Raw genomic sequence first — 27,871 nt, 5'->3', positions numbered from 1 at the left:
ACAAGGTCTTGCTAGATTGACTAGGCTAGACTTGAAGTTGCCATCCTCCTGTCTCAGCCTCCTGAGTGCTCGAATTCAGGTGTGTAACACCACACCTGGTCCTGCTTCCTCTTTTGATGGCTGATGACTTCCTGTACAGAGGAGGCTTTGGCAACAGGCATGCTCAAGAATGGTTCCTCTTTTACGTGTTTGCCGTGGAGCTTGCAAAGCCCCTCATCTCTCTGACTTCAATAACCTCATCTGCATCATAAGAAAAATAAAATCTGCAAGGCTATTTTAAGATGTAAATGAGACACCAGCTTCCTTCTCTCCACCTTGCTACTCTTTAGATTCTCTACTGTTAGAACACAGGGGTTCTGGAGCCAGACAAACCCAGGTGTGAATCCTGGCTACACCATTTTTAAATCTTTGAATCAGGGTCTCACTATGTGGTCTAGGCTGGCCTTGAACTCACTATGTAGCCCAGGATCGCCTCGAACTCATGGCGATCCTCCTGCCTCAGTCTCCCAAGTGCTGGGATTATAAGTATATGCCATTACATCTGGCCCCTGGCTCCACTATTTTTTTTTTAGCTGTCTTTGGCTTTGTTAAACCTCTTTGTTCCTTGGTTTTCATACACCTGCTGGAAGGATAAAGCAGGGTGATACTGGCAGAGGTCTTAGCATAGGATTTGCATAGACTAAACATTCACAAGTTTAGCTATTATTACTGCTGTTATTGTTACTAAAACAGGGTTGGTGGGGACAGAAATGTCAGCCTAGTCTAGTGCCTCATACCCAGTAAGTACTAAACATATAGGGACAGGAAAAGTGTTTCATAGTTCTGGAGGGAGGTGGAAGATATAAATGTGATGTTCTGTGATGTCACCTTTGCCAATCATGGCTAGGACTTGATGCAGGCCATTAAAGCCTGCCAAGAGAATATGGGCCGGGAAGTTGCCCAGGGGCACCTGCCTCTGTGGCTATCACAGCGCCCTTCTGGCTCCCAGATCTCTCAAAGGCTGCTAGATGGAGGTGAGCTGGAGGTAACAGACATCCACTGATGACCAGAAACCTAACCCAGAAGGAAAGAAAATCCATGGCTTCCACCTTGCATATGGCCAGTGGCAACTGCCAGTGAGTCAAGATTGATGGCTGGACAGACAGGAGGAACCAAGGAAAGGGCAGGCATTGCTGGAATTTGCTGCTTCCCACCCTCTGGCCTGCAGTGAGGTGGTAGAAATGTGCCAGGCTCAATCATGTGGGGCTTGTGGAGAAGTCCTTAACCTTCCTTCCAGGTTGTAAGGACCTGAACCATAGAGCCATGTCTGTGCCTAGTGTGTGTCTGTCTGTAGCTATGTAGGATGTGGATAAGGTTAGCTATGTAGCTGACATTTATTAAGGGCTAATTATGTATTGGTTTAAATAGAGCATCCTATGTAACATTCAGTTTACATCCATGCTATAGATACTGTGGCTCCCACTCTGTGAAATAGGTAATGGACCACATGGGTGTTAGTCAGGGTCAGCTACGTTGTGCTGTGGTAATGACCACCTCCAGGTCTCAGTGGCTTAAAGGAGCCTCAACCATATTGCATGTCCCTCTTGGATCATCTGGGGTCCATGCTATCATTATTGTCATCCTGGAGCCCAGAGTGACAGGATGAGCATTATGTGGAACAAAACATGACTGGTCACTGTAACAGGAAGAGAGGGAGCATGGTAGATCATGCATGGGTTCTTATGGCTTCCTCTTTGAAGCGACAGATGGCATTGCTACTCACATCTCACTGGCCAAAGCAAATCATATGATCATATCTCATTACAAAGGGACAGTCAAATGTAGCTCTAGTAGGTACCAGAAGGAAGAATTGGAAATGTTAGGTGGACAGAAAAGGTGACCATATTGCCAGGGACTGTGCTGGGAAGTTGGAGGAGTTCATGCACCATATGGACTTCAGCAGAATGGTGCCCAGCTACCCCTCACGGAGATCAGCTGCGGGTACCACAACCACTTGTACCACTTGCTTCAAAGAAGCAGAATGCCAGGGCCCAAGTAACTTGAGAAAGGTCACATATATGTAGGAGGACTTGACTGCAGCTGTGGATTTTACTGTCCTAAGTCCTTGCGAGGTTTGCTGTTGCATCCACGCGAGCTCTTTCAGTTCCCAAGGGAAAAGAACAATGAGAAGATGAAGAAAATGAAACCAGAGACAGAAAGCTGGGGTCTGGTGGGAGGAGGAAACAGCTTAACCATTGCAATGTGTTTACTTATACATTTGTCCTATGACGCTCACTTATGCCACACGTTCTTGGGGCTGGGACACCTTTCACCTCCAGTGCTCCACACGCTCAGGGCGTTTTACAGGTGCTCCTGGGGTACTCCTGTCCAGGCACTTGTGCTTGAGGCTCCGCATGTGTAACAGATCACCAGCTCAGCGGCTCCCAGCTGAGAGCCAAGTGAGCGCACCTTGTTCTCAGGGCTCTTCTAGCCTGTCATCAAGTGACTGCCACATGCAGGATCTCACTGGGTTCTACAATTCTACAAGAGTACAGCCCTAGCCTGCATTCTCATCATTCCCACGGGCAGGCTAGAGAAACCGAGACTCAGAAAAGAGAAGTAAATGACTTACTTAAAAACAGAAGGGTCGTTGGAACGGTGCCAGAGTTGACATCCTGCTGCTGGGCTTGGGAGACAGTGAAATGCCCCCAGCTTGTACCCCAGAGTCTGTGGAGGAGGCACGGACAGAAAGAGGATGGCAAATGGATTTGTGGATGTCTTCTTCACTGCTGCTTGATGGAGAATGTGAGTCCAGGAAAGAGTAAGCCCACTTTCTCTCTTGGAGAGGAGCAGATGCATGTCCGAGAGACAGACGGAGACAGAACCCAGGGCCAGAGCCAGGGCTGAGAAGCCCCTCATGAATCATCTTGGTGTAGACTTGCTGGGGAAGGGGCACACAGGAGACTTTGGGTGACTCCTGAGGAAGTAGATGTGGCTTCCAGTCGGTGGAATTAAGTAGGGCGTCAATGATGAGGTGGAATTTGTCCTGGGCTTTGAAACCTGGCTGTATGTGGATCTGTGGGAGGAAAATGAGGAATTCTGCTTGTGATGCTCAGGGGAGCCGGATCACAGGCTTTGAGAGGACAGAAGCAAGGCTCGGGTTGGTCCTGATAGTGAAGCATTACCATGAGCACAGTGCTCAGGGTCAGCTGTGTTATGGGTGGTCATGCAGATCACTACTGGCCTGCTACTCACAGCGGAAATGGCATTGAATGGGATACTTATCATGACATTCTGGCAGATGGCAGCAAATGTCTAGAGGAAGGGGTGGCAGGCTGCCCTCGCTACCCCTGGATCTGCTCTCCACCTTTGCCCCGCTGCTCGGTGCTCTGCGCCTGGGAAGGGGACCTTCATGGTTGACATTGGCGATGTACTCTAGTCTTCTCCTTAGCCAGTCAGAGGCAGAAGCTCAGAGAGGCTGAGTGCTCATTCTTTGGCTCTGTCCCTGTTGGGTTGACAGTGGGTATGTCCCTCAGACATGGCCCCTCTCTAGATGGTCTGTGAAGGCAAATCAAAACTGTTTTCTCCTGCTGTGCTTACAGATCTAAGGATGGCTGTGGATCTCTGTTGCTAGGATATTTTGCCATCTTACCCTGTTTTTTTTCTTAGCCGTGCCACACTTTTGTGAATGAAAACGCCACTGAACTCCCCGACAGTGACCCTGAGAGAGTGATATGTCACTTGCTAGAACTGTAGTGATACAGGGCTTTTGATTCTTCGTACAAAAAAAAGCTGTTTGCACCAACATTATTCTACAGGCACTTGGGGAACCATTCTGGGCAGAGGGGATCAGGAAGCACCCCAGACTCTGCTGGGTTGTGGTTGAAAGAAAGAGGCCAACAATGGGGCAGGAGAAGTGTGATGAGGAAGTCCTGTGCTTTTCTTCAGACTTCTGACACTTCCTGGGGTCTCTGTGAATGTGTGTTGCATTGAGCTTGGTTGAACTCCGCAAGCCAGGATGGGAAAGCCAGGGGCTCAGGTATCAGCGACCAGCAAATGCTTGCTCCTCACTGCTCTGACCTTCAGGGTGTGAGTGCTGCCCCGGTTTCCCCATTAGATTGGGAATTCACCAGGGCAAGTCTTAGCCTTTTAAATCTCTACTAGCACATCCTGGTGGGAAGGCATAGGAAGTAACTGATGAACTGATTTGAAAGGACCGAACATCTCCCTTTGGGGAGACCCTGGCGTCCACCAGAAGGTGCATCTACACTTATCAGGAAAAGTCTGACTTATGAGGATTTTAGAAAACACTGTTCTGTTCTTTTTCAAAATATACAATGAGCAATCAAGAACATCCCTCCCGAGTCTGGCGCTATTTCCTCTCCAGTTCACTGCCCCTCAAACTAAATCCCAAGTCTGCTTTAATGAATATAGAAAACTCACTTGTCATTAGTTGGACAAAAGCTAATAGACTGCAGTCCTTGAGGACAGTGGGTCTCTTGAGCAAATTAAACACTCCCCTTGCAATCTGAAGTCAATGTTAAATTGTTTATCAAACCCTTTCTTCTCAGGTAGCATTAAGGTGAAATTTCCTTCCTTCTGGCCAGTAGGTCAGAAAATTTTATTGAGCTGAAGACGGGAAGAAGGAGGTAATTTCAAAGGTGTTTTGTTTTGAAGAGTAAAAAAGCATATTGCTTAGGGTTTGGAGAAAGGTCCATAAATATACTTCACCTCTGGAGTCACTCTGGCCTTCGCTCACAGCAGACATCACTAATCAATCATATACTCCTTCCTATTAACTCAAAACAAAGGCCACTTACAAACCAGGGCCTAGGGTCAGGAAAGAATATGCCTTATTGGGCAGAGTCAGGTGCACCAGGCTAGGCCTCAGAAAACCTGGCCCCAGTTCCGGAAACAAACCTTTCTCTTCTGAGTCTAGTTGCCCCTTTGCCCAAAAGGGAAACCTTCCTTCCTGGCCACCAAAGAGCATTGTAAGAATTTTTTGGGGACTTGGCCAGATATGGTAGGCCTGTAGGGTAGCTTGTTGTCATGGTTGTCCTGGTGTCTTGGTCCTTTTTGCTATGAAATGACATCTGCTGCTGAGTAACTCAGAAAGAAGTTTATTTAGGCTCACGGCCCTGGAGCCTGGGAAGTCCAAGAGTGTGGTGCAGTATCTGGGGAGGGCTTCATAACTTGGTGGATGGTGAGAGGGAAAGCAGACCCATGCAGAGCAGGCAGAGCATGAGGGGTTATAACAACAAGCTTTCATGGTAACAGTATCTTTTTCTCTCTAAAGAAGCCACTTCCCAACGTGGACACAGTAGAAATAAAATTTTACTGTGAGTTTCAGAGAGGACAAACTATATTTCACCCATAGTACCTGTACCATCTCATTCAGCACATGCAGTGATGATCTCTCCAGGAGCAGGAGTAGCTCCTCACAGGTTTCCTCCTCATGGGCTATTGCCGCTGTGGTCTTGGGCACTGCGGAAACACATGGTGGCCTGTGGGGTGAAGGATGTGACTCAAGAGGAAGCCTTGAGTCCTGGGTTCTCAGAGTAGCGTCTGAGAAGCCGAATGCTGGAGCATGGGGGGAGCAAGATAGGAGCCTTACCCTACGCGGCAGAGATCTACTCCACTCTCCATTCACTCATTCATAAATGTTTTCTGCAGGGCCTGAGCCAGGCTCTGATGTGGCCATCAGGTTAAGTTGGAGCTGGTTGACTCCACTGTGTGACTTGGCCCAATCTTCATGGGTTAGGGAACCTACAAGAGGCCATGGCATTGGAGACAGACTATCACGACACCTCTCAAGTCTCAGTTTCCCTCTGGGTGAAACAAAGACAATCTACCCTTCCGAGCATTCTCATGAGAATCAAGTGACATAGCACATGTAAAAATATCTGGTGCACAGAACTCAAGGAAGGTCGGTCAACTATTGAACTCAAGGAACATCAGTTCACTCCAGTAATAACTCAGCCAGTACTCCCAGGAACAGAATTCAGCGCAAGTTCCCAATAGAGAGAATTTCAGAATGCCGGAAACATTTTTATATTTGTTCAGGGAGAAAACAAGTATTATTTGCCCTAAAACTGTGAGGAGCATGCTAAAGGCTCAGAATGAGGCCGCTGAAAATTGAATAACTTCACTTGCAGACGTTGCATCAATTTCTTTCAATTTGTAAGCACTTGTCTCATATTCAGGAAGAAAAATGAATTTGGCTCAATCAATCAGCCCGTTCCTAGGTGATTTGGGGAAAGCCACTCTCTCTCTCAAGAGCCCTGGCTCAGCACTGCACAGAACACTGCCTGAACTTGGCTCTTTCTGCAGTGAGTTGGGGATAGTAGGCCCTTGTCAATTGCCTTATCCTTTTTTGTACTCCCACATCAGTCTTGTGTGAGGTGCAGCCATACGTTTAAGGGAAATTAGCATAAATGAGAGCTTTCTGTGGCTGCTTCTGTGGCCAGGGCTCGGTGCTGTGGGGCTGACAGCTATGCAGAACGGGGTCAATCCCACCACGAAAGCCTGGAGCAGGTGGAAGGGAATGCTAGCAGGCTCGCTCTCTCCATCTCCCTCCCCGTCCATCTCTATGTCTCTGTCTCCCTTTTCTTTTTACTTCTGAGTTACTCCTGAGAATGCTCCTGGCCATGATCAATGAAGAAATAATATTTATTTCAGCGTAGGCATTGCAATGGAGGAACTCTAGAACTGAGTCTTAAATGCTCACCTTGCCGTTCCATTTGAACCCCCACACACAGGTGTTGAAACCAGAAAGCAGAGAGAGACTTGAAGAAACTAGATCCTAAACACAGGTACCACTGGAAAGCACTTCGTTCACTTGAAATCATTTGTTTCCTTTTCCTCCCACTGGAAGCAAAAGATGCTGCCTCACCAGAATGTCACCTGAGATTCTTAGTCTGGGACTTTCCCAGCCCAATATATCAACCGTGCTTTTATGAACTAGATCTTCAAGTTCAACCCTGGCTACTGAAGGCACGAAGAAGCGTGAATGACCTGTGTTCCTTACGCCCGCTGTGGACTGCAGGGTAGTGGGATGGGTGGAGGAGAACACTTACATGCAGCCAAAACCTGTCAGGTCAGGAGGAATGGCCACGGAGGGGGACGTGAGGACTCAGGTGGGGCCAGGGTTTCATTTGTTCTGTCCTATCCAGTTGATAAATGAAAAATGGAAAAAGGAGGAAGAGAAGCTGGTCTCATGAGAAAATCTCATCTGTAGGCGCTTGTGCTCCTTCAGGAAGACAAGCCGATCACAGCCCGCTCCCCCTGCGATGAAAAAAGCTCTGATTGTGTTAACTGTTGCCTGTTCTTGTGCCCTCGGCCCTCAGGGACAGATTCTGGTGAAGATGATAGATAGAGCTTGGAGTGGGAAAGCAGATGATGTTTGAAAGCACAGCACCAGGGGACAACCAGTCTGGGGCTCAGAGAAAAGAACACATTTTGTTTGTTTTTGTTGGTTGCAGCTAGTTCAGAGGAGACGGAGAGCTGCTTGTAAAACATCCCCTTTTTGTCTGCTGTGGAATCTCAGGCTTGGGGCAGCCACCGCTTGCATCTTCTGCTGCAGGGTCAGGAGCACTCACTCTGAACTGGGCCCGGTGGGGTCTCTGCAGACAAAGAAAGAAATCAGCTGCAGTCCCTGTCCTGAGCGCCCCGCCTTGGGGAAGACAGAACGTGCGCAGACAAGGAGACGCAGAGTGAACCATGAAGTGATAGAGTGGGGGGTTCTTGGGGTGCAATGAAGGGAGAGAGCAACTAATGCGCTGTGTGTGTGACTGGCAAAGAAGACGGGAGGATGGGGGTTCCTGTGTGTTTGTCCTGGAGGTCTGGGTAATGCAAGTTTTCTCACGTGTGATGGGCTGTGCAGGGTCTCCTGCAGGACAGGACTGATCACTGGAAAAGGGAGCTGGGACTGCCTGTCCCTGACCTTTCTTCAGCACGAGGGAGACAAGCCCTGGTTCAATAGAGTAAGACCCAGTGAGTTTGAAATTTAGAGGATGAGTCCCCAGGATAGGGAGTCGCTTTCTTGCCTGCCTTCGTGACTGGAAAGTCTAGGGGGCTTCTGTAGAAATGCAGCCCCCGGAGCATTTCTGGGGGGCAGAGTAAGGTGCAGCTATTTTGCCCTTGGAGCAGAGTTTTTCAACAGGCAGGGTGGGGAAGGTCACGGTGCAGAGAACTAGGGGGTGAGGAAAAGGGGTGCAGTGTAAGAAGTGGTGAGTAGAATACACATTTTGAAATTAGTCAAATCTGGCCTCAAATTCCAACTGCAGGACCTTATTTAGCATTTCTGTATCAGTCAGGATATAGTCTGGTTACACTGCAGTAGCAAACTGCTCTGAAATGTAAGTGACTAGAATGAAAGAGCTTGATGGTTTTGACATGCTCCTTAAGGGTTTGCTTATTCATAGGAGTAATCCCAGAACCCAGGTTTGTGGAAGTTTCTTCCCATTATTACATCTGTGATAACCAAAGTAACATGAATAGGGCAGGCAACTCACTGCCTGGCTTTTAAAGCAACCCACCTTATTTTTGCAACTTTATCGACCCAAACTAGTCTGACTGTGCCTGTCTCCACAAGATTTGGGGAAGTGAGAGCTGAAATAGTGTTAAACAATCCAAGTGAGGCTTGAGTCTCAATGACTCTATCCGTAAAATGGGAATAAACCTATGAGCCTCAGGTGGGCACTGTAAGTCTAGTAAGATAATACATGCGATACTATAGAGGAAATAGAGTCACAATCAAATAATGACAGCCCAAAGCAAGAAGAAGTGTGGCCAACCGGGGGAGCAAAGAAAGGCATTTGTTGCTTGCAGGGTTTCTTAGACAGCATGGTTGATTGGTTCAGAACAAGCTGCTGTGCCTGCAACAGCTGTAGCAGGAGCTGCTACTCTGCATGTGACCTAGGATCAGTCCCCCGTGTTCCTGAAACTCTTGCCAGGGAAAGGCTTTCCTGTCCTCTGAGAGTCCCGGCTGAGCTGGGAGTGTTCTCAGAGGCAGCTTCGGGGCTGCTCTTCAAGACTGCACATTTCAGACATCAGCAAATGCCTTTCCTGCTGCTGCTGCAGCCCCCTGGAAATAGCATTTCTATTCCGAGTATCAGTTCCCATTCATCACCATGAAGCGCAGTGCCCGGGGGGAGCCGGGAACAGAGGTTTTGTGAGTCTCCAAAGCTGGGAATGTCTCTGTGTGAACTGAGTAATTACAACAGTTTTCTGCACACGTGCCTGATCTTTATTTAAGACATTTCACTCAGGTACACATCCAAGTTATTCAGAAGTCAGTTAGACTTGAGACATAGCTATCTCAAACAGTTCTCATCTCTAGTTTATGACAGTTAAATAAGCACCAATAACCGAGATGGCAAGCCGTTACTGACATGATAGACTAAGCAAGTGGATTCAACATTTAACTTGGAATAATTCATTGTCTTTTCATGACAACCCTATTTTCTTGTGCCTGTTCTGAGAAACTTATGGAACTCCCAACTTATTTCCATATGAAGGAGTCTTCAGTAATTTTTAAGGACAAAAGGTGAATAAATGGAGGATTTCTAATTTGCAGACAAGAAAATACTAGTAGTTATCATAATAACAGGATGCATATTTGAGGGCCTTGAGTATACTGACTCCTAATCCTCTCAAGAACCCTACAAGATAGATGTAATCATCCCCATTTTACAGTTAAAGTCACTGAGGAATAAACAGATTTCATAACTTTCTCAGCATAAGAACAGTTGAACTAGGATTTCAGCCCAAGTAGTTGGGCTCTTAACCACTGTACCCCACTGCCTCTTGGGACATAACAATCCCAGTGTCTTAAAGTACTAGAGGACTCTCGTGGAAAGAGGAGAGATGATGACAGGAAGACTTTTCTATTCACTAGATTAATAGGCCAGCACCCATGATGTGAGCCAGGCAATTTTAACTCCAATTAAGAAAAAACTTTCCCTCAACTCAAAGATCAGGCAGCTTTACCTGTAGGTTGGTGAGTGCCTTACCATCAGAAATCAAGAGCGGACTGGGTGACTCCTATCAGAAACACGGGAGCAAGACTCTTTTCTCAAGCTTGAGTTGGCTTGGGTGGCTTCTATGGTCTTTTAACACACTGATTTTATTGACTCAACAACTGCTATGACTGCTGATTATGGCCAGTGTTTTTACACTAATGTATTCTCTCCTTCTGCAAACTGGAAACAGACGACGAAGCTATCTGGCAAACCTGAAGGCCCAGGGTGCTTTACCACAGCTCAGTGCGTTATCAAATTCAACTCACAGCGAAACTATTCTGACACTGATAATGATGCAAATGATTGCTATTACCTGGACAATTAATTAACCTTAGTTCAGCCATCGATTCTGAGTCATGTAATTCTCACTTGTCAAACCTACAACTTTATGTTTTTCTCTTCTAGCTTTTTAAATTTCCCTGACTTTGGAAGTGCTGCTAGTGTCATGTTTCCTGATGCTGAGGGGAGTTTTATCCTTCTTGCTGCAGCCTTAGCAAGATGGGAAGCTGGGATTTCACTCACAGGGCCAGAAAAGCCAGGCAAGAGCCAAGGACCTGTGGTCAGAGCAGCAGCTACAGGGAGACCTGGCAAGAACAGGGTCAGCGCTATGTTTCAGAGGGAGCAGACATGGTGGGTAGAAGTCAAAATATTCCTGGCAAAAGATGCCAAAAGCACTCAGCCCTTAGGTACTAAAGCCCAGGGCAAGGAATAAGCAAATGATGACAAAACAGGGTAAACACAGGAGTAACAGTGTGGAGGACACTTGGCCTCTGCCTCGGCTTTTGGGCTTTTGTATGACTCCTCTTGCAGGTGACAATTTTGGGATAAGACATGGATATTAGTAGATGATAGCCACCAGACCAGCGCAAAGGCCCCAGGAGCTCCCGGTAGCAAGCCTAGGCTGGTGGTCAAGGCAAACCCCCCTCTCCCCAGACCTTCCCTCCGGCGGCTGCAGGGCTGGGATCTCAGAATCAGGCGGCTCCTGACCCCACATAAGACCTTGGCGTCATCTCTTCCTGCCTGGCTGCCTTGCCTTATCTCTATAGCATGAAAACTGACCCAAAATTTCCTACGGCGCCCCTGGCTCTCAAACACAGCAGAGGCAGCTCTTAATATCCTCCCTTTCCAAAGTTCTGGCAGGGAGGGATAAACCAACGTGGGTCTTTCTCTCTGCTGTGAAGAGCTGAGGATTTTCTACAAACTGGAATTTTTGATTTACAGTCCCAAGAGTACCGTGGTGCAGGAGGGAATAATAAGCTCTTTAGACTTGGAAGCTCCTGCAGGAAATGATGGATGTCCCCAAGGGAAAGTGTACCCAGGCAGGTATCCCCAGCAGGTCCCCAGCAGGAATCAATCTCCTCTCTCCTGAACGCCTGACGTCTCCCTCATAGCATTTCCAACCTTGTGCTCTGAGCAGCTGCTACTATGTTTCCGTTTCCCAACCAGGTCACAAGGCCCTTGAGGTCAGGGACCTGCACCTGGAAGGCTCCCAGGCAGCGCTTGTGGCACGGTTGGCTGGAGGACACCTCTTTCACTTTTAACTCAGTCTCTTGCTGAGGGAGAGCTATCCCAAGTCACGGCGTTGGGAGAGTCTACTGGGATATGTTCTGCTTTCAAAATGCACAGAAGTGCTGGTACTTTGTTTGCAAACAGAAAAACATCATGGGGAGTTGGCGGAAGCAAGCTATTCCCTGGAATGAGACCACTGGCTGCTCCTTGCTCTTATCTACAGCCCTGATCACCATGAACACTGCGGTGTAGATGCTGGAGGGCCACGCCCTAGGCTGGCACAGGGGCCTCTCTAAAGCTTCCTTGCCGTTTTAGTATTGGGGACTTAACGGGGAGACCTAGAGCCATCATAGTTTAAGTGATCAGAGTAATTATTAGCAGAGAGCTTACATTTTGTCCAAATCAATGTCAAGCTCTTTGCTCACTGTGGCCCCACCCTGACTTTATGTTAGAAGAACTATTGTAACGCCCAGTTCATAGCCGGGGTAGGAAACAGAGTCCAGGTCCACACGGCCAGGGCCGCTGTTCCTCTAGCTCCTGACACAGATGCCCCACACTGCTGGAGCCTCCCTGGGCAGTGCGGCCAAGCAGCTCCTCCCCGCTCAGTGTGAGAGTGGGCCCTCAAACCTGGAGTAAGCCAGGCTGTCTGAGGGCTTGTGGCAGTGCAGGTTGCTGGGCCTCATTCCAGACTTTCTGAGTCAGGAGGTCTGGGGCAGGCCTAAGGATTTCATTTCTTTCTTTTTATATGGATAATATGACATTTTAAACATGTTCTCAGGTAATATTTGTGCTGTTGGCCCAGGGACCATACTTTAAGATCCACTGTTCATAGCTCTCTGTTTATTTCCTCTGAAACACTAATCTGAGTCTGTGGATAGGCCATTTGTTTATCTGTTTGCTTAGTTAATTACTGCACTTCATCCAGATTGTGAGTTTCAGGAGGGCAAGAACAGCACTTGGTTTGCTGACATCTTGATCACCAGCTTTAAGCATAATTCCTGACCCATACTAGATGCTCAATATCTTCTTCTTCTTCTTCTTCTTCTTCTTCTTCTTCTTCTTCTTCTTCTTCTTCTTCTTCTTCTTCTTCTTCTTCTTTCCTTCTCCTCCTTCCCCTCCTCCTCCTTCTTTTTTGAGACAGAATTTTGCTATGAGGCTCAGGCTGGCCTTAAACTTGCAGTGATCCTCCTGCCTCAGCCTCCTGAATGCTGGGTGTACTACCACACCTGGTAATATTTATTGAGTAAATGAACCAAGTAATGGAGCTGAGGCTAAAGTCAGGTTTGTCTCAGTGCACTCTGGGCTCTGACCACTGCTTTGTACCGTGTCCTCTGACTTTCCACCTTCCAGCTGGGTTGGTCTGTGTTGGGGTGTCTGAGGAAGGGGAGGCATGCTAAGGAGAACATTTTCCCTCTTAGGATACCAAACCTCTACTGGCTCCCAAAGTGGGTGCTTTGCCACAGACTAATCACACTTATCCCGGAGCTCCCCAGAGTCTAGAGAGGTCAAGCAAGCAGCAGGTGAGGTACCCTGACGATGAGATGCCCGCAGAGGCAGAGCAGCTGACCCAACCCAAGGCACAGCTGGTCCCTCAGGGCTGTACAGATCTGACCCGGGAGACCCCAGATCCCCTGAGGACCATGGCGGGTACAGACTGAGGGACACACCTGTACATGTTTCCTCCTGAAGAAGAGTGACAGAGGAAGAAGAGGAGGAAAGAAAAAAGGAACATAATAAAAGCTACTTGCTCACTGTTTTTGACAAAGTAACTGCTCATTGAAATTAAGGGAAGCTTGACAGACTTTTGTGAGCAGATTTTGGGGCCTGAGAATAACTCGCGTCTCAGAGACGCTATTGGAACAGACTCCACGACTGAGAACGCGGTCTCTGTCACTTAACTCGAAAGTCCCTCCTGGACCCGCACAGTGAAGCGTTAAGGAAATGCAATCTTTTTTTTTTTTTTAAACATATACAGCAAAGTTTGATTTGCTGAGAACATTTCTTCAACTGACAAGTTACAAGCCATGTCTGAGAGGCCCACTGGGAACTTTCAGAATTTGAGCAGCAGTTTCTAATCACTGAAGATCATTAGCATTTTAGTGAATAGACTTTTGATAAGAAAAATCTTTGCTCTGAAGGAAGAAGAAGGAAAAAAAGCCCTGACGTTTGATAGTGCAAACTGAGCAACAGTTTTAATTAGGTCTCCTGCATCCCTTGGTTCTGCAAATATTGCAGGGGCCTAGATGCTTTCCGTACTGTGGGCTGTGACCTTGGGTGGTGTTAAGGTCGGTGGTACTGGGCACCAGGCCACAGCTGGGTCTCAGGGAGAACGTAGAGCCACTGCTTTCTGAGTACTTACTCTGTGCCAGATGCTTTGTTGTTTCATGGGCATTATGTCAGGTAGTGTTCAGATCAGTCTTAGTGCGAAACTACTTTAATTATTATTACCCCATTTTGCAGATGGGAAAACTAAGGCTTAGAAAGTTTCTCTAACCCCAAATCACCAAGGTTATTAGTGAAGGAAATGATAAACCAGGTCTGTGCGGTTCACGTATCCACATTTACTTCCTCCCAGATACCATTCAAATAGTGATGGGCTCAGCGAATAGGAAGAACTTTTTCGCTGCATCTGTCACTAGTGTGTGGGGAGTCCCATGATCTAGCTTCAGACTGTACTATCACTCATACCTCCTTCACTGGAATCTTGGGGAGCTCCGTACTTAGGGGCACATTTTCCCTCTCAGGGAACTAGATCTTAACACTATGTGTCTCCTTTCTGCTGATCTTAACTCTGCCATACGGAGGAACTCCGAAGTTTGCCTTGTGAGCTTCAGGAAGTCATCACTGGTCTTTTGGAGTTTATTGTCTTTGAACTAAACACCTCCATTTCCTTCCTTCAGTCTATACACGCTTGACACTGAGTTTCCATACTCTGTAGCACAGGTGCTTGTCTTAGTCACTTTCCTTATTGCTGAGACACCATTCCTGACCCTGCAATTTAAAGAAGGAAGGAGAGGTTTCCCTCGGCTAGTGCTTTAAAGACTGCAGTCAGCGGCTCCAGGACAGCAAGGCAGGTGGAAGGGGCTGGCTCATGTCATGGCCATCAGAAAACAAACAGGGAGAAACTCAACCTTTACTTAATTAAAGTAGTGTGTCTTCTTCTTTTTTTCTTTAATATTGGTACCAGGGATCGAACTCACACCCATGCACTTGCAAGGCAGGCACTTATGCCACTGAGCTAAATCCCCAGCCCCAAGTTAGGTCTTCTAAATTCCTTTCAGTATTGCCTTATAATTTCAATGTTGAAGGCTTACACATGCTTTATTAAGTTTATGCTACAGTATTGGATGTTTCCCAAGCTATTATAAATATCATTTTTTAAACACTACTTTCTAGCCATTTACTCAAAGTATAGGAATGTAGTTGAACCTCGTCCTGATTTTATACCTTGATATTCTAAATTAGTTTTTAATTTCAGGAGGTTCATGTTGGTATATTTTAGTAGATTCTTCAGGTGCTCTGTGAATATAGTCACGTCATCTACAAATAGAGACAATTTCAGTTGTGTTTTTACAATCTGTGTGCCTTCTATTTTTCTTGTCATACTGCACTAGCTAGGCTGTCCCTCTTTGTGCGCTGATTTTGGTAAAAGTCAGTTTTGCAAAACGTCTGAGGTCATTTTTCTTTCTCCTTTTATCCTCTCTCTTTCCCTCCTTCCCTCTCTCTGTGTAACTAACAGGTTGCAAAATCCCCTTTACACACACAGAGATACTTTTCCAGAGTGTACAAAAGTGAAAAGAAGGTGGCTTTCGTTCACCTTGCGGTGCGGGGCAGAGTTGATTGCACGCTGGTTGCCAGGGCGGTTTGCCAGCTGTTTGTCCTCTGCGCCTGCTGGGTAGAAGCATTGCACTTCTTGAATGCCTTAAAGTGGGTGCTGCCTTGCGACTGGTTTTAGCCAAGAAATAGGTACTGAAATGATGTGTGTCACCACTGTACCAGGGCATTAAGCTATTAATAGCGCAAGGGCTTCCTGAACTCTTTTTATTTAGCACACTACTCAGTGACGTTGAGATAAATTCATCTGCGTGGATCTCAGAGTATCTACACTTAGCAGGGCCCTCACTGCCAACCTGCAGGGGAGCTATGGCTTGAGGTAGAAATAAAATTTTATTGTTTGAAGGCACTGAAATTTTGGGATTATTTGTTATAGCAGCAGTGCCTAGCCTATCCTGATAAAACTTGCATGATACTTCAAAAGCGAGGTGGCCAAGCAAAATGGTAAGTGGAAGCAATGTAAGATCATTTTCTTCTCTGGGCGAGACAAAGAAAAATATACCGCTAGAGAAACCAGCGGTGAGTCAGGGCCCAGAGTCTCGTGTGGGTCTCCCTGGGACCAACACATAGTAAACATTTAAAAAGCCCGCTTTTACTAAACCCGCGTTCTTCCTTCAGCTTGTGCTCTGCATAATTAAAAATATGGCGCTTTCCTTTCTCCCGCTACGTTTTTTTTCCCTGCAAATGGAAATAACAAAAACAACTCGTCCTCAGGAATTGTCGGGAGAAATTGTGCTGATTACAAAGTGCTTTGCAAAATATAAAATCCTGTCTAAGTGGCAATTTCCTCCATCGCTCTGCCAGTTGTAATAAATAAATATTGTGTTTAAAGCCGGCTCCTGGCTGGCTCTCCCGCGGTCATTCCATCAAACACTCCAGCATGCCTGGGGTTATTGTCCACTCCGGATTTGCGTGTGTGTGCATGGCGCTTGTGTAATGCTGTTTGCTGAGGGTTGAGAAAGCTCATCTTCTAGCAATAAAACTTGAGCACAATGTCATAGCCCATTGGAGAGGTGATGGGTCAGAACAGCTCACACAGGAGAAGCGAATGTGTGCTCCCCAGGGGAAAGGAGCTTGCCTCAGCCACTTCCGCAGCCCTGATGTGCCTGGACGAGGAAATGTTTTCTGTGGCTATTAAAATGTTTTGGTTCTAGGGCCAGCTTGGATTGAGGCCCTCGCTTCCTGGCTCTGGGTAGAGCCCTGGATAGGGTCCAGGAGCTCCCATAAACTATGCACCTGCTGGTGGTTAAACTTGTATTCACTGACCACTTACTGTGACCATGTGCTGGGAACGGCGAAGAATATAGAAATTGTTCACACGGTCCCCAGCTGCAGCAAGTTCTTAGCTGCTAAAGGGTGAGGGGAGAAGCTATTTGTTCATTTGCTCATTTATTCGTGCGTAACTATCCATTCAGCCACTGATTTTGCCAATACCAATTCCACTAATATTGACTGGAAGCATTCCAGGTACTATTCTAGCTACGAAGGTCTCAGCCCTCAGGGGGCATGTGTTCTAATAGAGAGATAAAGCATTAATTAGGCACTTATGGTAAAAAAAAAAAACCTTTTTATTATAAAGTATGGTAAGAACTTCAGAAGAAATGCTTTAGGTGTTGTGAACAAACCCAAAGGCAACAGACTTTGTCAGAGAAAGGCAGAAAGGAAGGCTTCTCGAGCCAGTGACTATTGGGCCGAGACCTAGAGGGTGGGTTCAGAGCTACCTCATCTAGGGTGGGACAGGCTGGGAGGAGAACAAAGTCAGACAAGACAAGCGATGCACTTCATACAGATTACATTATAGCCCCAGCCACAAAAGAGGCTGGCCCTGTGAAGGGAACTGGAGAAGGCTTTCCCCAAAGGCGGTGCCTGGGCAGGACTTAGAAAAACAGGAAGGACTTTCACAGGCGGGTATTCTAGAAAGAAGAGGAGGAACCGCACAGGCAAGAACTCAGAGACAAGAGAAAAGAGGAGGAAAGCAGGGCAGTCTGTGGAGAGCCTGAAGGCCAGACGAGGGAATTAGCTGTACTCTCCTATGGCAGTAAGATGTCACTGAATGTTTTGGACCAAGAATGCGATAGAATCAGAATGCTTGGGTGAGAAAGTCCCACTGTCCCCCTCTGGAGACAGCCTTATGTACAACCCCAAAATTGTCAGAGCCTCTGGCCACCCTTGCGCCCACAGAGGGGTTCCAGTGGTCAGCTTTCCTCTGTCCCGAGACCTTGAGGAGACAACACAGGCCAGGCAGGAGAGGATGCAGCATCCTGAAGCCGGAGCCTTCACCCTCAGTGACAGAGAATAAATGCATGAGCACTGTACCCAAAGTGGCCCAGAGCAGGGAACCTGTGACTTCCAACTGTGGTATAAAAAAAGACTGGCTCTGAAAAAGAGCCTTGGTATTAGTTTTGGGACTCTCGGGTGCAAAGGAAACAACCCAGTGCAATCGATGATAGGAATAAGGAGCATCAGTGGACTCGTGGGACTGGGTACCTCCAGGGGCTGGCACAGGCTTTGGCATGGCTGAGTCCAGAGCTTAAACCAAATGCTCAGGGTCCTCTCTTCCTCTTTCCATTGTTTGGGTTTGCCTCCATTTGTGGGCAGGCCTTGTTATTTTCTACTGCGGTGCAGCTTCCTTGATGCAGGTAAAGAAAAGAGCCATTGCTCTATCTTTATATTGCAGCAGATAAGAGGGAGTTTCTGTGCCTGAAAATCCCATGGAAGGCTCTGACTGGTGGTTATGAGTCACCTACCCATCTATTGGGCCAGCTGCTGTGGCCAGAGGAAAGAGTGGGCCTGGATGGCCAGGCCTGTCTCAAGCCTGACTTGCATCCCTAACAAATCACACCCAGTGAGGCAGAGCAGAGCCTCAGTAGGAGCAAACCTGAGCTAACAAATTAATTTGATCCTTTTTTCATTCTGTTCACTGTACAGGATATGATCCTTGCAAGTGTTTATAGGTAAGATTGTTCATCCCAGAATTCCAGGAGGCAAGACCATGGAAGAAGAAGGAGGAGGAGAAGGAAGAGGAAGAGGAGAAAATAAAGAGGACGAAGAGAAAGAAGAGGAAGAAGAAGAGGAAAATTAATAGTTTACTTTTCAGGAGTCTTGGCTGACTTCCCTTCTTTTCCAAAGTGTCCCTGGACTCCCCATCCCAGCCAGTGACACCTGGCTCCAACTTAGGTTATATACTGCATCTGTGGGTTACCTCACACGGCTCAGAAAGCTTTCAGTCTTCCCACCTGCCTGCTTCCCCCAGCCAATATTTTGTAAATATTTTTTATTCTCAAAAATACATTTTAAAAATATACTTTAATCAGCTTTTGAAGATAGGAATGATAAAAGTTTCAGTGTGACAAAATAAATCTGCTTTCAGTAGGGTCTAGTTGTTCCTTTCTGGGATTTTTTGGTGCCAAAAGTAATGATTCTGTTATGTTGGAGGAGTCCCAGTAGGAAGGTGATCTGGGCTCTGGCTCTGGGCTTGCCTCTGCTCACTCTGTGATCTTGGACAAGTCTTTTACTCTCTCTAACTCCGAGTTTACCCATCTTTACCGTGCTGTCTGGTGGTGGAGCTCACAGCCTCTGGCCCTGGAGGGCCAGTTCTTTATTGGTGAAATTACCTTGCCGAAGAGATCCGTTGTCCCAAGTTCCTCACAAGTTCCCTGGCTGCCCCACAGGGCACAAGTGGTTTCTACCCACCGGCTTCCCTCTGAGGACTTCAGAGTTTGGAACCCATGGCTTGAATTGAGGTGAGTAACAAACTACAATCCAGTGTCCTGAAGCCCCTGGCCCAAACCCACTGGCAGGAGCCCACAATGAGGACCTTGCCCAACTGTGATTTCTAAGAAACAGATGTGGAGTCACAGAAACCCAGGGCTGGAAGTCCTGAGAAGCTCCTGTGGAAGACTCCCATTCTATACTGCAGAGTTCTCCCTAGCCCCAGAAACACGCTTCTTCACCACTGCTGCCCCAAACTGCCATGACATGTGCTCATTCCAGCCTCAGGCTTCTCAAGTGTCCAGTTTGCCTGTGAAAACTCCCGTCAAGTAAAAAAACCAGACTGCCCTAGCCCTGGGACCCCCTTTTACAGAGGTCTCAAAGTGAGATGAGGAGACAGATAAAGGAGGAAGCAGAGGGTAAGGAGGAGGCGAGAGGTGCCAGGCACTGAAAGCTCAGTATGGCTGTGGTGGTGACCACATGGCAGGAACAGGAAAAATAGGCAGACCTCCAAGGATGAAGAGTGTAAGCTCTGTTCCTCTGAAGGAAGCCAGGTGAGGGAGAAACTGCCCTTTGAATGGGCCTTGGCGAAGAATGGTCCTTGGGATGAAGAGCCGGAGTCTGGGAGTCCTGCTAGGAGAATGATGTGCAGCCCTAAGGGAACTGATGGACACTGTCCCCAGGACATCTAACTTGGGGGTTTGTTGAAGGAACCAGGCAGGTGGGAAGATAGCAAGCTTGCCTGAGCCGTGTGAGGTGACCCGCAGATGTAGGAGATCACCTAAGTTGGAGCCAGGTATCACTGGTCAGGATGGGAATCCAGAAATGCTTTGGAAAAGAAGCAAAGTTGCCCTGGTGTCCTGGGGCATGTGCGATGCTTATTGGCGCCATCTGAGGATTCCAGGGACAGTAGTAGCTGTGGGGTATTCAGAGCAAGTGCCCAGATTCGTGTCTACCCCACGAAGACCGCATTCATATCTTACTTCCATGGGCCTCTGAGAGAGGCAGCTCAATTCACCTGGTGCTACACTGCAAACTGTTTAAAACAGGGGCCTCACCTCCCTCTGAAACTTCCTCTGGGAGGGCTCTTGCTCATGGGATCCTCGGGGGTCAGTAAAGCCTGCGGGGGTGACTGGAAGCCTTAACAGCCTAAAAGAGCCACTGATTCTTGGAATGAGGAGATGCCCCTGCAGTTTGTCTTCCTCTGCGACAGCTCAGGTTAGCTGGAAGGTGGGTGGCACTTGAGAGGGAAGGAGGTCAGGTCCCCTTATCAGCTCCAGTGGGCAGGGCTTGCCACAGGCACGTTTGTGATGTGCATTCTTGGTTTACTGGACATGTCCAGTGAAGCATTTCTCACCAGCAAGGACCACATGAGGACACATAGCCTTAGTCCCACGTAGAAACAGACGCTGGCTTTATGGGTGTGAATGAAAAGAAATTTGAAACCAGATCCTTTAAAAGGCTTAGGAACTGCTGAGAAGGAAAAGACTGGGTCAGAGCACTGTAAAACTGGGCTTACGTAAGATTAAATAGGCACAAAATTATGACACACGCACGGTACATGATTACATTTGTGAGCTAGGGTAACATGAAGACAAGGAAAGAGCACAGGTAGGCAGGGGCTGGATTTCCACTGTTTGTCCTACAGGTCTTGGCCAGCACTCTGGGGCGGAGAGCGAGGCTGACCCATGGGCAAGGTTGGGTTCCTGGCACGGGTCTGCCCCTCTCTGGCCTTGGCCTTGGGCGCCTCATCTGGAAAACGGGCCAAGGGACCTGGTGGGGGGCACTGCAGCCAGGGCCGAGCTGCTGATGAGCGTGAGGCGGGAAGCAGGGAGCCGCTGGAAGCTGGTAATTAATAAATGAAATGCCCTGGGACTGCCGCTGAGCCGCCTCACATGACATATCTGTCGCAGGCTCGGCAAACCATTAAATGACCATTTTCTGACAGAACGACTTCCCCGCCGCTGAGCTGCCATGACTTGCCAGGGGACGCATTTTCTCTTCTTGCCCTCTCTTCCCTTCCATCCTTCTCCCCGGCCTCGCCCCCTCCCTCCGCCTGAGACTGCCCTCCCAGCTGGACTGCACGCCCCAGGGGCCTGTCTTTCCTGTCTATGTGAGTGCTCTGTCTCTCTGTCTCTGAGTGCATTGTCTCTTCACCTCTGAGTGTTGGTGAGTCTTGGTTGGTGGCTGGCTGTCTCCTCCCTTGCAGTCTCTTGGTTTCTCTGTCGGTCTATCTCTGTGTCTCTCTCCTCCCCTTCCACCCCACACCTCTCCTCTCTCTCAGATCTCCTCTCTCCCTGCTGCCCCTTTCCCCACCCCCTAGCTCCTGGCCCACACCGCCTGCCTCTCCCCAGCTGTATCTGGTTGATCCCCCCAGCCTCTCTCTGTGTCTGGCTCAGCCTTCCCCCATTCCCACTTCCCCCCTCCCCGGCTGCCTGACGGCTCCAGTTCATTTCTGCCTGTTTAATTGGGCCCCGGATGAGTTTGGTCGACAGGGCCATTCATCATGTGGCCGCGGCTGGCGGCGGAGCCCGGGGGAGCCGGGCTGACAGCTCCGCCAGGCTGGGATGCGGCCTGCGTCGGGAAGTTCACATATTTGGGCATTAGTGCAGCTATTAGTTTAACAAGCTTCGTTTATCCTTGTCACTACCACTTCAGCTTCCCATGTAATCATTTGAAATGTAGATTACAGCCAGACAAATGGGACAGCGCAAGACACAAGGGGTGGAGGGAGTGACACACAGCTCGTTAGGGCCACCTTCCCAGCCCCATCCCTTCCCGAGCAAGGCTTTGATTAGCTTAATATTCACATGATCTGGGTGGGAAGCACCAGTCACCTATGCCGAGTCCAGGCTCTGGGTGGAGGTGCCTGGGGTGCTCTCAGTTGAGAGTCCAGGGTCTGCTAGGATACAGTCCTTCAGATCTAAATGCCCCCCCCCCCAGGAAACCTGCCAGTGGCCAGGTTAGAGTCCTCTGGCACCACTTCTGGATGGGGCTGCCTCCCAGGAGGAGGCAGTTCCTAGCCAGAGCCTGGCTTTCCCTTCCCTTTGATTTTGGCAGCCTCAATCCAGAGCTACTCATCTTTCTGCATGGCCCAAGCAACACCTGACTCAGTCTCACGTCCACATCTGGAAAATGAAGGTTCTGATGACCTCATGTGAGCCCACCTCTTCTGTTCTCCTACAAGACCAAGATAACCAACCACGAGTCCTCTGATAGAGTCACCCGCCTGCAGCTTGTTTCTCTCTGCGCAGTGTAGACCAAGGGCTCTTACACAAACACAAGCCTGGCTGTGCCCAGGCACCCTAATGGCCCTGGTTAAAGACAGAATCCTGTTGTAGGGCTTGTGTCGGGGGAGAGGAGCTAGAGATCTAGCACTGTCCACTGTCTAGCACTCTCTCTGGCCACCCCTCCTCTGTTTATCTGAGTGTCTAGCAGCTGTGAAAGTCCCACGTCTTCCCACCTCTGGGATTTTGTACTTGATTCTTCCACCAGGAGCCCCCACTGTCCGTTCCCCAGCTCTCTTCCCCAGACATCTCTTCCTCATCCATTTGTTCTCAGTTTGGCTGTTTCTTCCTCCAGGAAACTTTTTCTCCCCAAGCTGCTTCTCCTACATTCTCCTCAGTTCCTCCGCTCCCTACAAGAGCTCTTATATCACGGAAGCAAACCGGCTGTTGGTTTGTGTCCTCTACAGAACTATAAATTCTGAGTTCAGGTCCTGCTTAACACAGAATCTGGCTCCTGGAAGCTGTCCAGCCAATATTTGTTAGAAGAACTGAGCAAGCAGTAATGTGTCTGACAAGCTTCCATGGACAGGCAGCCACAAACCAGTGGTCCTCAGGGAACAAGTTCATTATGCCCTGACTCCTATTTCCTGGCTCCCTGATCCTCACTTATCCTGATGGCTCTTCCTACCCCCGAGTTATACATGTACCTCTGAAAGATCAGGTTCTGGTTTCCATGGGAAAGCTTCCTCTGAATCAGTGAAGGTCCCCAGGGAAAATGATCAGTCTCCTCAAGAAGTTTAGCTGAGGAGCATTTAATGATGAGCATTTAATGAGGAGTCTATATGTAGAGGTGTGAGCAGGCTCAAAAACAATATAGAATGGAAGGGCTCAGGGGAGGACTGCTAACACCCTGAGCCTAAGGACAAGAGGCAGGAAAGGTAGCTATTACCTTGAGAAGGACCAGAAGCTTTACAAGAGGGGCGGAAAGAAGATGGAACTCTAGAAGGTAGCTACTGCTGGAATTGAGGGAGAGGGAAAGAAGTGGGGAACAAGCCATTTGACTTCTCGCTCTTTTTTCTCTCCAGCTTCCCAACAGCGCTAGATCCTTCCAACCAGAATCTGCATGATTTGGGCCACAGAGGTCACCCTGGCTGGGTACAGGGCAAGGTAGACCAAAGTGACGGAGCTCCCAGGGTTGAAAAATGCACATGGCAGCCAGCCCCTCTGCAGGGAGCCCGTGGTCATCCCAGGAGAGAAAAACATGTCTCACACAAAACAGCCACAGAAAAACATATCTCAGGACCAATGGAAGAGGACTCTGCATGGTGTGGACATGATCATCAGCTGCCTTTTGTATTCATTCCTTTGCTGTCACATTTCCCTGCCCAACCCAGCTGCTCCAGAGCAGCCCCAAACTCCTGGCTTCTTATTCGCCCCTCCCCTGCTGAGGCGCTTGTCTCCGTTTCTTCCTGACACCTTCTGAATAATGACACCAGACCTTGAAACCAACGAGTCGTGAATCAAAGTGGCTTCTTGCTATCATAAAAGAGATGTTCTAAACCCCAAACATAAAGATCGTTTTATCTTTATTAATAGTTTAATGCATCTGAGAAAGCTATTTGACATTTTTTACACCTCCAACTCTTTCCTTCATGCATTGCTGGTCAGATTACACCAGGGTTCAGCCACTTAAATCCACTTAATAACTGACTAAATTCTACACTGAATTTACATTGAGCTACAAGCTGATTCCAGGATACAGATGAATTTTCTAGTGGGAAAAAAAATCCAACACCCTGACTCCAAGTTGTAAATCTGCTCTAACAATGAAAAAGGAATTAGTCAACCTATTGGGATTGATGTCATGTTTAATAGCACTTCCTGATGAAGACTCTGCAGAACACACTGAAGGGATGTACCTTTATTAATAATTGGGACTGAGACATTTTTCTCACCTACATAAAATTAAAGCCCCATACTTGCAAACACAGATGTGAAGTTAATTGAAAACACATGGAATTTGCATGGAGAACAGTTTGACCCTTCCCAATTGCTGGCAAGCTCAGTACAACATCAGTGCATGGCATTGTGAGGAGAAAGGTTTCATTATAATTGCATCTGAATTGGAATAGCACCTAATTGACTAAATTTGTATTGCGTGTAGGTGGACATACATCACCACCACCACCATCATGACATCACACACAAATATAAATATACAGGATCACACTACACACATGTATGTGCTCATAACGCAGCCCAATACACCTGTGTGGTAACACACAGGCACATAACTCCTCACCTAGACATATACGTACGCTTTCAAGAAGAGGCACGTGTGCAAAGGCCCATATATTGCACAAATACTCCCAAGAAAGACTTAGTGGAGCAAGTGGAAAAACATATTCCCTGATTCTCCTTAACTTCCAAGAAATAAAAAAATATGTAACTGTCAGAGATGTGATAGGGCTGTCAAAGACATACAGAAAAAATCCAAACAAACCATGCAAGTTGTGAAACATAAATCCCAATTCTATTTGTTCCATGACAGTGTATAAACCACACATTTTTCATCAAGATAGAAAATTAAAACCCTCACTGCCTCAGAATTGCTAGTGAAGTTGAACAGAAACCCTACTATTCTGGCATCAGTTAGCTGGTTTGGGAAAGAAGTGAGCTTCAGCACCATGGACAGCGGGGTATATCAGCACCTGCTATGACAATGTCCACACACTCAGGGCTGTGATTGACCCAACATTGCACAAACGTTTCCCTCATTTAAAAAGTCACTTGATTAAACATAAGTTCAATTTTTGAACAGTCCTCGAGTAGCCCATGTGCCTCTCGAACTGTGTCTTCTACTCCTTCAAATCCATGACAAGTTCTTTTCCCCACCGAGGCTCAACTGGGTATATTTCAAACCTTCATGTAGCCTGGGAGCTCTTTCAATGCTTTAATTACATTGCCTGAGATTTTTATGTACAAGGAGTTCTTCTTCAATAATGGTCAAATATTAACTAAAATCGGTTAATTGTATTCCTAGAGAATTAAATATTATTAGTATATTCCACCCAGAGAAGCATTTATTTGACTCTCCATTTGGTTTTTCTTTCCCTGAGCCAGTTTGTTAGCCATCAGGAAGTGTCCTAGTACTTTTTCAAAAGTTTGATATTTTTAGTGGATTGCCAATGAACTGTAACTAAAGCCATCTGAAGATGAACAGTAGCATTTTTTGGTTTATTCTCAACCAGATATCATTCTTCATCCAAAGATCCTCATAGATCATGTTGGCATCTCTTTGCCAAAGACACAATCTCCTGTTCTTAATGTTTACCCTTCAAGGACCTAAGTCTCCATTTTTAACAGGATCTCTTGGTGGTCTGGCATGGCTTAGGGGTTGTTTCCAGTAAGAGGTGTTTCACTGTGGCCAGATTCTTAAAGTTCATTCTCCCTTATTCCCCCAGACTTTGTTTAGGTGCTACTGTGGCACCTCCAGCTTATTGGCTCAAGATAAGACTCAGGAATGTTAGAGGGCCTTCAAAGGATAAGGACCAATAGAGGAGTCCAGACCCAAGATACCCTCAAGTCTCTTTGATCTATCACTTTTGACTCTGAGTTTTCATGGTAAATGTTTGGTCCCAATCCCCTTTAGTGTGATTCATTTAGAATTGCAGACTCATTGGGATTTTGAGATGAAAAGATTAGAAATCATGTGCTTCAATCTTATGTTCCTTACCTCATTGCAGGGATGGAGAGACTGAGTACCAGATGAGGATCTTCTGACACAGGTATGAGAGGAATCAGACAAGAGGATGGCAGTTCCGGGAGGTGGATTTTAGCTGGCCCTCATGAGTTTCTGCAACAGACCTTGGTCCCCTGACATCCCCACATATACCCATCCTGTCTCCCAACACCCTTCAGTGCAGCTCCACAAACATTCAGTAATGATTGGTTGAATATATGAAGAAATTATTCTCTAGTCTGAACCCACTAGACAATGGAGATATGGAAGAACCTGGTAGTGATGGTCCACTATCTCTTCTCTCCTTTTCTAGGAGTATTAGAATTTACAACATCTGGGAAAACAGGGTCATTCAGGATAGAGATCACATTCCCAGCCTTCTTGCAGTTAGGTGTTGCCATCCGACTCAGACTACACATGGAAGTGTTAGGTACCAGTTTCCTGAAAGCCTACTCAAGAACTAGCTGGTCCTCTTTCCTTTGTTTCTTCTGTTCTGATCTCTGGAATCCTGATGCTCCACCTTGGCTATGGGGCCGAGGGACATAGGCTCAGGAGGGTAAAGAGGATGACCAAGTCTGCTCCTGATGGGTCTTCTCAACCAAGTTTCATATTAGCTACGGATCACTGACCTCCAGACTCCATATACCACAGAAGAGGCTCTGCCTTGTTTAAGCCACTGTTATTCTGGGTTTGTCAGTCATTCAGAGCTGGTCTAATTCTCTTATAAGCAGTCAAATAAATATTTAATAAAGGTTTTAAAAAAGTCTTCTAGTTTTGCCAAGAAAAATTGGACATGTTAGGAAATTTAAGAAGCTAGGCTCTGTGACTATAAATACATTTTAAAAAGTGACCTGTGTCATGTGTACACAGACTTGCTATATACATGATTATCTAATTGATGCACAGATTACCTCTAGGGGAAGCACATAGACTGTAGTTACAGGAAAGAGATACAGGCGTTTTGACTTGGAGCTGGACAGGAAGTGATCCCCACCTGCCTACTTTATTGTCCTGTTTAAAAATTTTAAACCACATAGAGTGCTAACTTTCATTAAAGTACAAAAATTAAAACCAAATGAAAGCTTATTTGACACCTCAGAGGCTGCCAGTCCACACATTATTGGATGATTCTTTTCAGTGTTGCCAAGTGGACATCCAGCTCCTATTTGGGCAGCTCAGGGAAGGGGCATTCACCTTCTTCCCAGGGCATTATCTGGAATGAGAAAATGACCATCACATCAATTTCTTGGAACCTGTTTCTTCATCTAGAGAAAATACAGGCCTTCCTCAAAGGCTGCTCAAGTGCACCTGACAGACGTGCTCAGGGTGGCCCTGACTCCTGCAGCTGTGCTGTCCCTGTGCTGTTCTGCGTTCCCCTAGCACCACTGCATATAAACTATTGTCCTCCTACGGGGCCAATTTCCACCCAGCAGTGTGAGCACTTTTCAGTGAGTGCGCGCCCAGATGTGATGACTCTCGGAGACCTCTGTTCTGGGGTCACACTGTCTGACCAGGTCTTGGCCACACCATCTGCCAGCTATGTAATGGAGTTAGGGCCCCTTCCAAGCCTAGTGCTCTCACCTGTAAAAGTGAGCAGCTAGCAACTGTGTATATTTTATTGTAAGAATTAGATGAGATGAAGAATTTGGACTCCTTGGTTAAAGAATCACAAGCTATGGAGGTGTAGACATGACATGAATGAATGTTTTTCCTACCCTACCTGCCTTAGCTGGTCTACCTAGATCTAGCCTTATCCCATTTTTGGAAAAGGCAGCAGGACCTTTGTTGACTTATTGGTCTGATTCTAGAACTTTCCAGTAACTTTCTGTTATCAGAAGTTTCCTTTT

The 27,871-nt window shown here is 47.3% G+C and overlaps 1 long non-coding RNA gene across 1 annotated transcript in view; it reads left to right on the top strand.

Moving 5' to 3' along the window:
* The window catches only part of LOC134473989 (uncharacterized), a 29,776-nt gene extending 11,057 nt beyond the window's left edge, over window positions 1-18,719 (top strand). The window contains exon 2 of the long non-coding RNA XR_010044517.1: window positions 18,273-18,719. This is a non-coding gene — a long non-coding RNA (uncharacterized LOC134473989). The remainder of the gene's footprint in view (window positions 1-18,272) is intronic.
* The last annotated feature ends 9,152 nt before the right edge of the window (window positions 18,720-27,871 follow it).

This window comes from Cavia porcellus, unplaced genomic scaffold (genome assembly GCF_034190915.1).
Source record: "Cavia porcellus strain 051 isolate PalLab524CR breed Dunkin Hartley unplaced genomic scaffold, mCavPor4.1 scaffold_1, whole genome shotgun sequence".
NCBI classification, from domain to species: Eukaryota; Metazoa; Chordata; class Mammalia; order Rodentia; family Caviidae; genus Cavia; species Cavia porcellus.
This window is presented reverse-complemented; position numbering and strand designations above follow the sequence as displayed.